Source organism: Podarcis erhardii, assembly GCF_964252035.2.
Source record: "Podarcis erhardii genome assembly, chromosome: 9".
NCBI classification, from domain to species: Eukaryota; Metazoa; Chordata; class Lepidosauria; order Squamata; family Lacertidae; genus Podarcis; species Podarcis erhardii.
In genome coordinates, this window is record NC_138512.1 from 18,613,904 (window position 1) to 18,623,970 (window position 10,067).

Consider the following 10,067-nt stretch of genomic DNA (forward strand, 5'->3'; position numbering starts at 1 on the left):
ACAGGGATGAAGCCATTGAAATCACAGGTGGAGATTTCATATCATACAGCCTCTTTTGAAGCTCAAGACTTTTCAGGACTTCCAGGTTGGCGCCTCCGGCAATGGCTGAATTCCTCTGATCGGGAGGAATTTGCCTCGTGGAAATCTGGGTCTGGCCGCCACGGCGAAGGCCGAGACCCACCAAAAAGCACAGGCAGGTGAAGCCTGTGAACGTGGGATTCAGCTGGCACCTTTTGCGCCTCCCCTACTCGTGGGGAAACCCGGTTTCGGGGATCCGGAGTGACATGGGGTGAGCGGCGCAGTGCTTCGAATTGACTGCTTCTTCCGCGGAGCGAAGCCGCATAGCTGTTGCCAGAGAGCGCTGACTTTTTCCTGTGGACAATTTGATCTTAAAGCAACTACCCGTGAGTAGAGCGGAGAATTGGATTTTTAAACGTCTTACTTTGGTGTCGAAACGGGGAGGTCTAAAACAAGAAGCGGCTTAGTCATGCTGGCCACATGACCTGGAAGCTGTACGCCAGCTCCCTCGGCCAGTAAAGCGAGATGAGCGCCGCAACCCCAGAGTTGGCCACGACTGGACCTAATGGTCAGAGGTCCCTTTACCTTTACCTATGATGTACGGACGTGAGAGCTGGACCATAAAGAAGGCTGATCGCCGAAGAATTGATGCTTTTGAATTATGATGCTGGAGGAGACTCTTGAGAGTCCCATGGACTGCAAGAAGATCAAACCTATCCATTCTGAAGGAAATCAGCCCTGAGTGCTCACTGGAAGGACAGATCCTGAAGCTGAGGCTCCAATACTTTGGCCACCTCATGAGAAGAGCAGACTCCCTGGAAAAGACCCTGATGCTGGGAAAGATGGAGGGCACAAGGAGAAGGGGACAACAGAGGACGAGATGGTGGGACAGTGTTCTCGAAGCTACCAGCATGAGTTTGACCAAACTGCGGGAGGCAGTGGAAGACAGGAGTGCCTGGCGTGCTCTGGTCCATGGGGTCACGAAGAGTCGGACACGACTAAACGACTAAACAACTAAACAACAACATATACATGGGTGGCCCATCCCGTTTTGCCACCAGAGTAGAAATGGGAATCGCTGCCTTATATCCCCCCTACCACTGCCCACCATCATGCCCCCACGCTCACCAAACTCAGCAGGAGTTGGGGTGCTCCTCAAAGTGTTGGCACTCAGCTTCTCTTCAGGATGGGGAGTGGGTGGGAGCTGATGAGCAACATGGCATACAGGAGCACCCAGCTCTCACTGAACTTGGCGGGAGCTGGGGCGCTTCTCAAAGCCGCTTGGCTTTTGCTCCAGAGGCAAAGAAGACGAGTGACAATACCACACACCAGAATGCCTCCCTCTCGCCGGTGGTGGAAATGGTGGGATGGATGGGGCACTGCCTCTTGCAAATCTTCACCCTGCCTCATGGGCAGGCTGGCTCTGCATATATATTGTATTCATTTACAAAACCCTGAGCAACTTAGGAAAGGGTAGTAAATTGCCTGTTCTTTCTCCTAAGCATTATTTAAAAAAAAAAAACTGCTCCTTTCCCCTTATGGGGTATCCAAGAGCCTGTATAGAGTCCTTAAGTGGGTTCCCTATTGGTAGGAGAAAATAGCAGAGTCCAACCAGAGAATATTGAGAAGCAAAGCAACTAGTAAGCTTGATCTTTATTAAACTGTTGCAACAGGGTCCTCATTCACCCCACGCAGGGAGGGAGGAAAGCCCCGAACAATGGTGTGCAAGCCCTTATATGGACTTTTGAAATTGCCCACCCTGTAGTCCAAGACCACCCCCTGAAACATCATACATGCATCACAGAAGGAGGCAGTCTATAGCAGAGCAGGCGGTCTACAGCAGAAATCCTGTTTTGCCAGGATACCTAACAATGGTCGCTGATTGCTTTGCCTGGGCAGCCTGGCCATTCTTTCATGGTGGTTAATAGGTTAGTTCCTGAAACCAGGTCACAGGCTCACCCTATTCATACACAAATCCGCCCTTAAGACAGGATTTGTAAGCAAAAGACAGTGGGGAGGCTTTCCCATTAACCTTTCTCCCTGCAGAGAAATATTTGAGGTCAATTAATTTGGGAGAGTCAACATGGTTTGGGAGAGTCAAATTGGCTTCAGGATTGCTCTCCTGTACTATTTCAGACATGTGGTTTATGTACCTGTCAAATCATTAATCCAAAGGGATTCTTTGGCAAGAAAGGCTCTCTTCTGCTGCTCCCGCTCATGTGTTCTGCTCACTTTTGCAGCCCTGTTTCAGGTCTACATGTGCACTTATAACTCCCTCCTTCTCTCTCTCTCTCTCTCTTATTAAAGATTTTCTTGTTTTACAGAAGTATGTGTAATGTCTCTCGTATTTTTTCTGTGTAACATTTTTACAAATCAGTTTCATTTGTTGAGACATTGGGGGGGAGGGGTAGACATACCTCCACATGTGGTGGGAGTGCCCCAAAATCCAACTATTCTGGACAACAGCCATACGAGAAATATGTAAAATAACTAAGCAAGTATTAGACATTGGCCCTACTAAACATCTTCCAAGACAACAATGCCCATTTACACCACAAAGCACTCATAATCCACCTACTTTCAGCAGCCAGAAACACCACAACCAGACACTGGAGAGACCTGTCAGGAGTAAGCATGGACCAATGGTACCAAATAGTATGGGAAACAGCCCTACTAGAAAAATTAACCAATAAACTGAAACTGACACGGGGACAGTTTCCCTCCTTCTCTTGAGGCCATCCCAGTTCTTTTTCTTCCTCTGCACTCCCTCCCACCGTAGCACCTTGGAGGGGAGGGTTAATTGGGAGAGGAGAGGACAGCAGACTCCTCACAGAGTCTATGCAATAATTTGCAGTTGGCTCCTGCCAGGCTGACGTTTGCCAGTTGCATGCTCATATTTGTTCATATTTTAAACAAGATGGTCTTGCCCACTTCCCCTGGACCTCCTCCTGCCTCTTGGGGACAGCCAGAGAAACCTGGAGACTTGAAGTCAACCCCAAAGGTCTAGCAACTCTTGGTAGCACACAGTACTGACCAGTGGGGAAGATGAAACAGACTTGTAAGGGACAATTTTTCTGATAGCCTCATGCTGCATACCAAACAGTCTGGAACAGTACCAATAGCTAACATTGTTTATATCATTAGAAACCACAAAGTATAGATCAACGGAAATGGAAGAGGAAAGAGAAGGATTATTTGTACTCAAAAACTATCATTATCTGTTCTGAAAATCATGTAATTAAGTTCTTTATTGCTGGTAAGAAAACGGATGAGCAACCTTACATTGCAACCTTTAAAAGCAACTGCTAGGTGGATATAAATCTTGGTGTTACCAACAGAATCATCCATATGTCAGATTGGCTTAAAAGGGAGCCATTGCAGCGGTTATATACATTTTTATTATTTTATTAATTATTAAATTTTTATACCGCCCTCCGTCCGAGGATCATAGAGCAGTTTAAAATATAAAAAGCATATTTCAAGTATATTTGAAATAAATTAGTTTATTAAGTTCCATCATGCCCAGGGATATAATTGTGTTTCAGGGTGGATTTTAAAATATTGAGGGGAAATATTGTCACTGTGATGCGGTGGGAAAAGCTGGCTTTGGAGCTTTGGAACTTTGCTTCCCTGCTCACCAATGAAAATCACTAGTTGACTGTAAGCAAATTGCCTTCCTTAGCTTAACTTAGCCTCTCACAGCTTTGTTGCAATGAGCGAAAAGTAGTGGGAGCAATCCAAACAAAGAGCTGTGGGGAGGTACAAACAGCAGATATACTGTCCTGCATTATGAACGCATCAAATGCCTTTAAGAATGGACCCTTATTTGAAAGGATAAACAATTCAAATCTCTTGTTAACAGTTTACCATCCCCTGAGATGATAATAGGGTCTAATAGGTCCAATTAACCAGATAATCCAGAGCGTGACTCTAATCTTTTTCTGCCTCTTTGCATCCAGGGTCATGCTGCCTGCCACCATAGAAATTGGCTGGAACGGTAATAGAGGAAGAATCAGCTATTGTCCCCAGGCAGGAAATTTTCCAGGAAATGGTACTAGACACCAAACAAATGCATTTGTGTTTCAAACAGCATGTCTAAACCACAGCACCTTTTATTCCACCGCCACTGAATAGACACCATATGAAATGTGCTTTGTTGTTCTGAGGCAGCTTTAAATATTTTATTTATGTGATAAATAGAACATGGCCTCATTGCGAGCAAGTGTCTTTTGGACACATAAGCAGTTGATTAGGAGAACTATGAGCTTATTCCCAATCCTTCCTTAAATTCCTAATCCAGTTTTTGTCCCTTTTTTGATTAGGAATGCAGACCTTCCAAGTGTCCCTGTTTCCCAGATTTACAGAAGCCATCCCAGTTTCTGATTTGATCTTGGAATGTACCACTTTTCCTTAAAGGTAAAAGTAAAGGGACCCCTGACCATTAGGTCCAGTCGTGGCCGACTCTGGGGCTGCGGCGCTCATCTTGCTTTACTGGCGAACCAGAGCAGCACACAGAAACGCTGTTTACCTTCCCACTGGAGCGGTACCTATTTATCTACTTGTACTTTGACATGCTTTTGAACTGCTAGGTTGGCAGGAGCAGGGACCGAGCAACAGGAGCTCACTCCGTCGCGGGGATTCGAACCGCCGACCTTCCGATCGGCAAGTCCTAGGCTCTGTGGTTTAACCCACAGCGCTACCCGTGTCCCTCTCACTTTTCCTTAGGACGTCCCTATTTTCATTGGAGAAATGTTGGAGGAGACATCTCTATTTTCTTCTGAGAAATATTGGAGGGTATCTTCATATCTACATTTACAATTTAGTAAAATGCAAGCTGGGAGTTTACTCTTTAGAAATACCTGTACAACAAACTAATGTTGGCTTTGTACCATTTTAAATGACTTGGCTGCAGTATTCTGGGTATTGTAATTTGAAGAGCTTGCTGACAATGCTCAATTCAAGGTCCCGAGCCTCCTCACAGAACTGCGCTTCTCAAAGCTCCCTAGAGAGAGGTGGTGACTACTAAAATTAGTAGTCAAGGGGAAATTATATTCTCTAGAATGCCTAAAGGTCATAGATGGAGCCTTGATGTTAAAATAAATACATCCCTTTCAATACGCACGTTTTTGAATAGCTATCTTCATGAACATACATGCTCTGCGTGTTGGCAAATTGCAAATTGCGCCAATCTGAAGCAGTCTTTCTGCACAGTTAAATGTCAAGAAAATGCTCATTCAGCTCTCAGGAGGGGAGAAGACATAAATATCTATATTACCATCTTTGTTTTGAGTGTTTTTTCCTACATCTATTTGCTAGTAATCTGGAGTTTTTCCCTCCATATTCATAGAAACGTTGTTTAGAGTATAGAATGTTGATCATTATTTGTTGATTTCCAGGGAGTCTAGTTCTCTCCCTTTTTGTTCTATAAGTTTGAAGAGTTTTTTAGATCCTGTTTGTTTGTAGCGTGATGAGAGGGCTGTGATGTCTGGCCCTACTAAACATCTTCCAAGACAACAATGCCCATTTACACCACAAAGAACTCATAACCCACCTACTTTCAGCAGCCAGAAACACCATAACCAGACGCTGGAGAGACCTGTCAGGAGTAAGCATGGACCAATGGTACCAAATAGTATGGGAAACAGCCCTACTAGAAAAATTAACCAATAAACTGAAACTGACACGGGGACAAACAGAAGAAGACGCCTTTACCCTGGTATGGTTCCCCTTTATCACATACACAGCCCAACAAGACAATGACAATAATCCACCAACAGCATACAAATCAATATGGCTAACCTGATCCAAAACACTCACCCACCCCACTCACACACGAAAACAAAGATCACCACAGCCAATCACAAACAAACAACCACACCCTAGGCCAACCCCAACCTCTCTCATCACCAAAGGAACACAAGTGAACAGCACAAGCAACGCTGACACCAAACCCTACATACATTGAGCATAATAGAAACATCGCCACCCCAGCCCAGCCCCACCCATCTTCCCCCCTCCACCCCTTTTTTTTCCCCTCCCCCTAATGTCTCAACAAATGAAACGGATTTGTAAAAATGTTACATGGAAAAAATACGAGAGACATTACACATACTTCTGTAAAACAAGAAAATCTTTAATAAAAAAAGAATTTAAAAAAATCTATAAAAAGTAGGAAGGTCAGCTGGAATAGTTGCACAGAGGAGGGGAAAATATCAGGTGTTCCATGTCATGCAAATGTCTGTTAAAATTCTCTCCTCTCTACAACTATCAGAGGCGAAGGAACCCCGTTCCCTCTTTGCATCTGACCATTCTAAAAAGCCAAAGAAAATCAGAGTGCCAAACTAAAAATGATTCCACAGGTCCAATCACTGTAGGAAACACTTTGCAAATAGTAGGAACTCTGAGTGAAAGACCCTGAGGCATATGTAGCCCTTTGGTTTTGTTCCCTGAGAGAAGACTGTGAACCTCGTTAATAGTGTTCGCTAGCTTGTGATCCAACAAGTAGGCCATAGTGTTTTATCCATAATATATGTTTAAGTGAATCATTAACTTTTTTCTGCAGTCATAAAAAACAGCAGCACATAGGAGAAGATGCAAGCCCTTCGTTTATTATGTTTGCTGGTTTGCTTCAGCCCATGCACAGAAGGAATGCAGTTCTGCTATGAACAGGCATCCGTTTGCTTACTTTATCCAATCGTAAAAACTCCAGCATTCTGGTTATGTTTGATCTCACTATTTCTTAGATGTGTGTGAGATTTGGCATGGTGCAATGAGCGAGACTGAAACTCTTCTTCAAACTCTCTGTAAATGAAGGGTATTTCAAACAGCACTCGAAAGGTAGCTTCCTATGCAGAAATGCAAAATTCGCTAGGTCAAAGACTTGCATGTTGCTCCAACACTGAAAAGTTATTTTCCCTGGGATGCGTAAAGGTCATGAATTTGCATAGAGCCTTGTTGCCAAGATAAAAACATCCCCTTCAATATACACATTTTTGAATAGCTATCTTCATTAACATAAACAGTAACAGTTATGTTTAAATCTTTGTGTGTTGACGCATCCCTTCAGTAGTTTTTGACAATTGGTTAGAAAGGTGATGACTATAACATGTACAGTTGTACCTTGGGTTAAGAACTTAATTAGTTCCGGAGGTCTGTACTTAACCTGAAACTGTTCTTAACCTGAAGCACCACTTTAGCTAATGGGGACTCCTGCTGCCACTGCGCCACTGGAGCACGATTTCTGTTCTCATCCTGAAGCAAAGTTCTTAACCCGAGGTACTATTTCTGGGTTAGCGGAGTCTGTAACCTGAAGCATCTGTAACCCGAGGTACCACTGTATACTATTCGCAATCAGAGTTCTCCATATGCTGATCTTTATGTAGCTATAGCATCATCATCCAAGAACAAGAGGGGGTACAGGTGGTGACCATTTCGTGTGAGGGTTGCATGTGGGCAGAGCATGCATAAGCCCATCCCACCCCTGATCTGTCCTCTTCCAGGTCCAAAAGGACCCATGGGTCAGCAATCACGTGTCATTTGGACATGCGCAAAATGTTCACCACCTGTTTTAGCAGACTTGGGGGAAAACCCAAGATGAATAAAAGCATCTTTAGAAACAAATGAGCATGCTCACGGGCAGCAAAACATCCTGGTCTGACTCTGCCAGGAGTCAATACAGGCAACTCCCCATTTACACAGGAGTTACATTATTTTCTTTCAAAAATAAATAAATAAATTATTTTATTAAATTAACAATTAATCATGCATAAATAAGCATAAAAATGTGCACCCCCACCACATGCCATTATAACTATCCAACCTCCCAAACTTTTAACACCTCTTGCTCTGGTTTAACCCCTTTTCATTTTGACAATACAAATTCTACAAACGCCCTCCGTATCTCTTCAAAAATCATTTCTCCTACATATTCCCCATCTTACCTTAATGTCACATGTTAATTTATCATTAATAGTTATGTCCCAAATCTCTTTGTACCATTCTCCCATTTTATATTCTGCTTTGCCCCTTCCACTTTCTAGCTATAATAACTCGTGTGGCTGTCGATAAATTTGGGAGCAAGTCCTTCGTAGCCTGCGAATCTTCCACCCCATCAGAAGTTGATAATAGTGCTCTGGGCTTTTGGTCAGCTTTAACCCGGTGATTTCTGTTATCTCCTTAAACACCCTTTGCAATAAAAAATTGTACATATCCACACCCCTAGTTACATTCTAAGGCACCATGCATTTAAGGGAAATCGTGTCTATTGGGAAAACCATTGAAAAAGCCTGCAAAAACCCTTGAGGACCTTCCTGAGGCAACATGGATGTTTGTCCTCATCTGCAGAATCACTTTTCTGCAATATTGCACCCACAGCTGCATCTCATTTCAAGGTGCTGATCCTTGGTTTGCCTTTTGCCTTGCCTAGGAAACAGGAAATATTGTCCTCTCCTTGCTTAAGCCATCACCTCTCCTCAGTCATGGGCATCCCTGTGGATCACAATAAAGGTAAAGGTAAAGGGACCCCTGACCATTAGGTCCAGTCGTGACCAACTCTGGGGTTGCGGCACTCATCTCGCTTTATTGGCCGAGGGATCCGGCGTACAGCTTCCGGGTCATGTGGCCAGCATGACTAAGCCGCTTCTGGCTAACCAGAGCAGCGCACGGAAACACCGTTTACCTTCCCGCCGGAGCGGTACCTATTTAACTACCTGCACTTTGAAGTGCTTTTGAACTGCTAGGTTGGCAGGAGCAGGGACCAAGGAACGGGAGCTCACCCTGTCGTGGGGATTCGAACTGCCGACCTTCTGATTGGCAAGCCCTAGGCTCTGTGGTTTAACCCACAGCACCACCCACGCAATAGATAATATTTTAATCTGTTGGATGTAGTCCCTTGTCACAATAGATCCAATAGTCTTTTGTTGAGAGTGTCCCAAGAGTTTTTGTTGCAAGCTACTAATTTAGCTACCCCTCTTTAATTCTGACTTCCCTTCCCTGCTTCAGGATGAAGGGATTTACCAGTTCATAATGAGAACTGGATTTCTGCCATGATCGTGGATCTATACTACAGAATGGGAACATGGAAAGGAAAACTACTGGCCTGTGCAATTTACATTCCAATTCGTTTTATTAAAAGTACACCATGGACACTCTGAAAAAGTTTCCCTACAGCTCCGAATGTGCCCTTTACATGAAAATTTTAATGCAAAATTCTTGGAATGTTCCGTCCTGTTCCATTTGTCCTTCATAGTGAACTTGCAGCAGCAAGAAACGACACATCCCAAATGAGAGATCAAGATTTGTGACTGGTTTTAGTTTCATTGGAAGTCACAGGGAATGCATCTGCTATCACTAGCTATAGAGCTCATCAGACATTTGGTCCATGATCTGAACTTAGGGCCAGTTCATAGCAGGAAAAGGAGACCCTTGTGATTTATAGGATCTATTTATTTTGATCCATCCCTTAATGTACCTCAAGTTATACCACAGGGTACTATAAGCAGTGGATTTTGTATGTGGAGATACTTGAAGGAATTATAAAATAGTCAAGGGTTTGTCGTCAAGCAGTTCTGATTAAGTTGATGCACATATTTTTACGGAGAAACCTATATACCGTATTTTTCACTCTATAAGACACACCAGACCACAAGACGCACCTAGTTTTTGGAGGAGGAAAACAAGAAAAAAACTATTCTGAATCTCAGAAGCCAGAACAGCAAGAGGGATTGCTGCGTAGTGAAAGCAGCAATCCCTCTTGCTGTTCTGGCTTCTGGGATAGCTGCGCAGCCTGCATTCGCTCCATAAGACGCACACACATTTCCCCTTACTTTTTAGGAGGGAAAAAGTGAGTCTTATAGAGCAAAAAATACGGTAATTATTCCATGCTGACTTAGGGCCATAACCTCCTGGCAGGTTTTCCTGCCTAAGCCCCACTGAAGTCAATCCCACTGAGCTGTGTCCTTCTACAGCTCCCGTTAATGTCAATGGTGTTTTCGTTTTTCTATAGGAACGCTTCCAAGCAGGTTGTGCCCTTGTTCTTTAAAATTCATGCT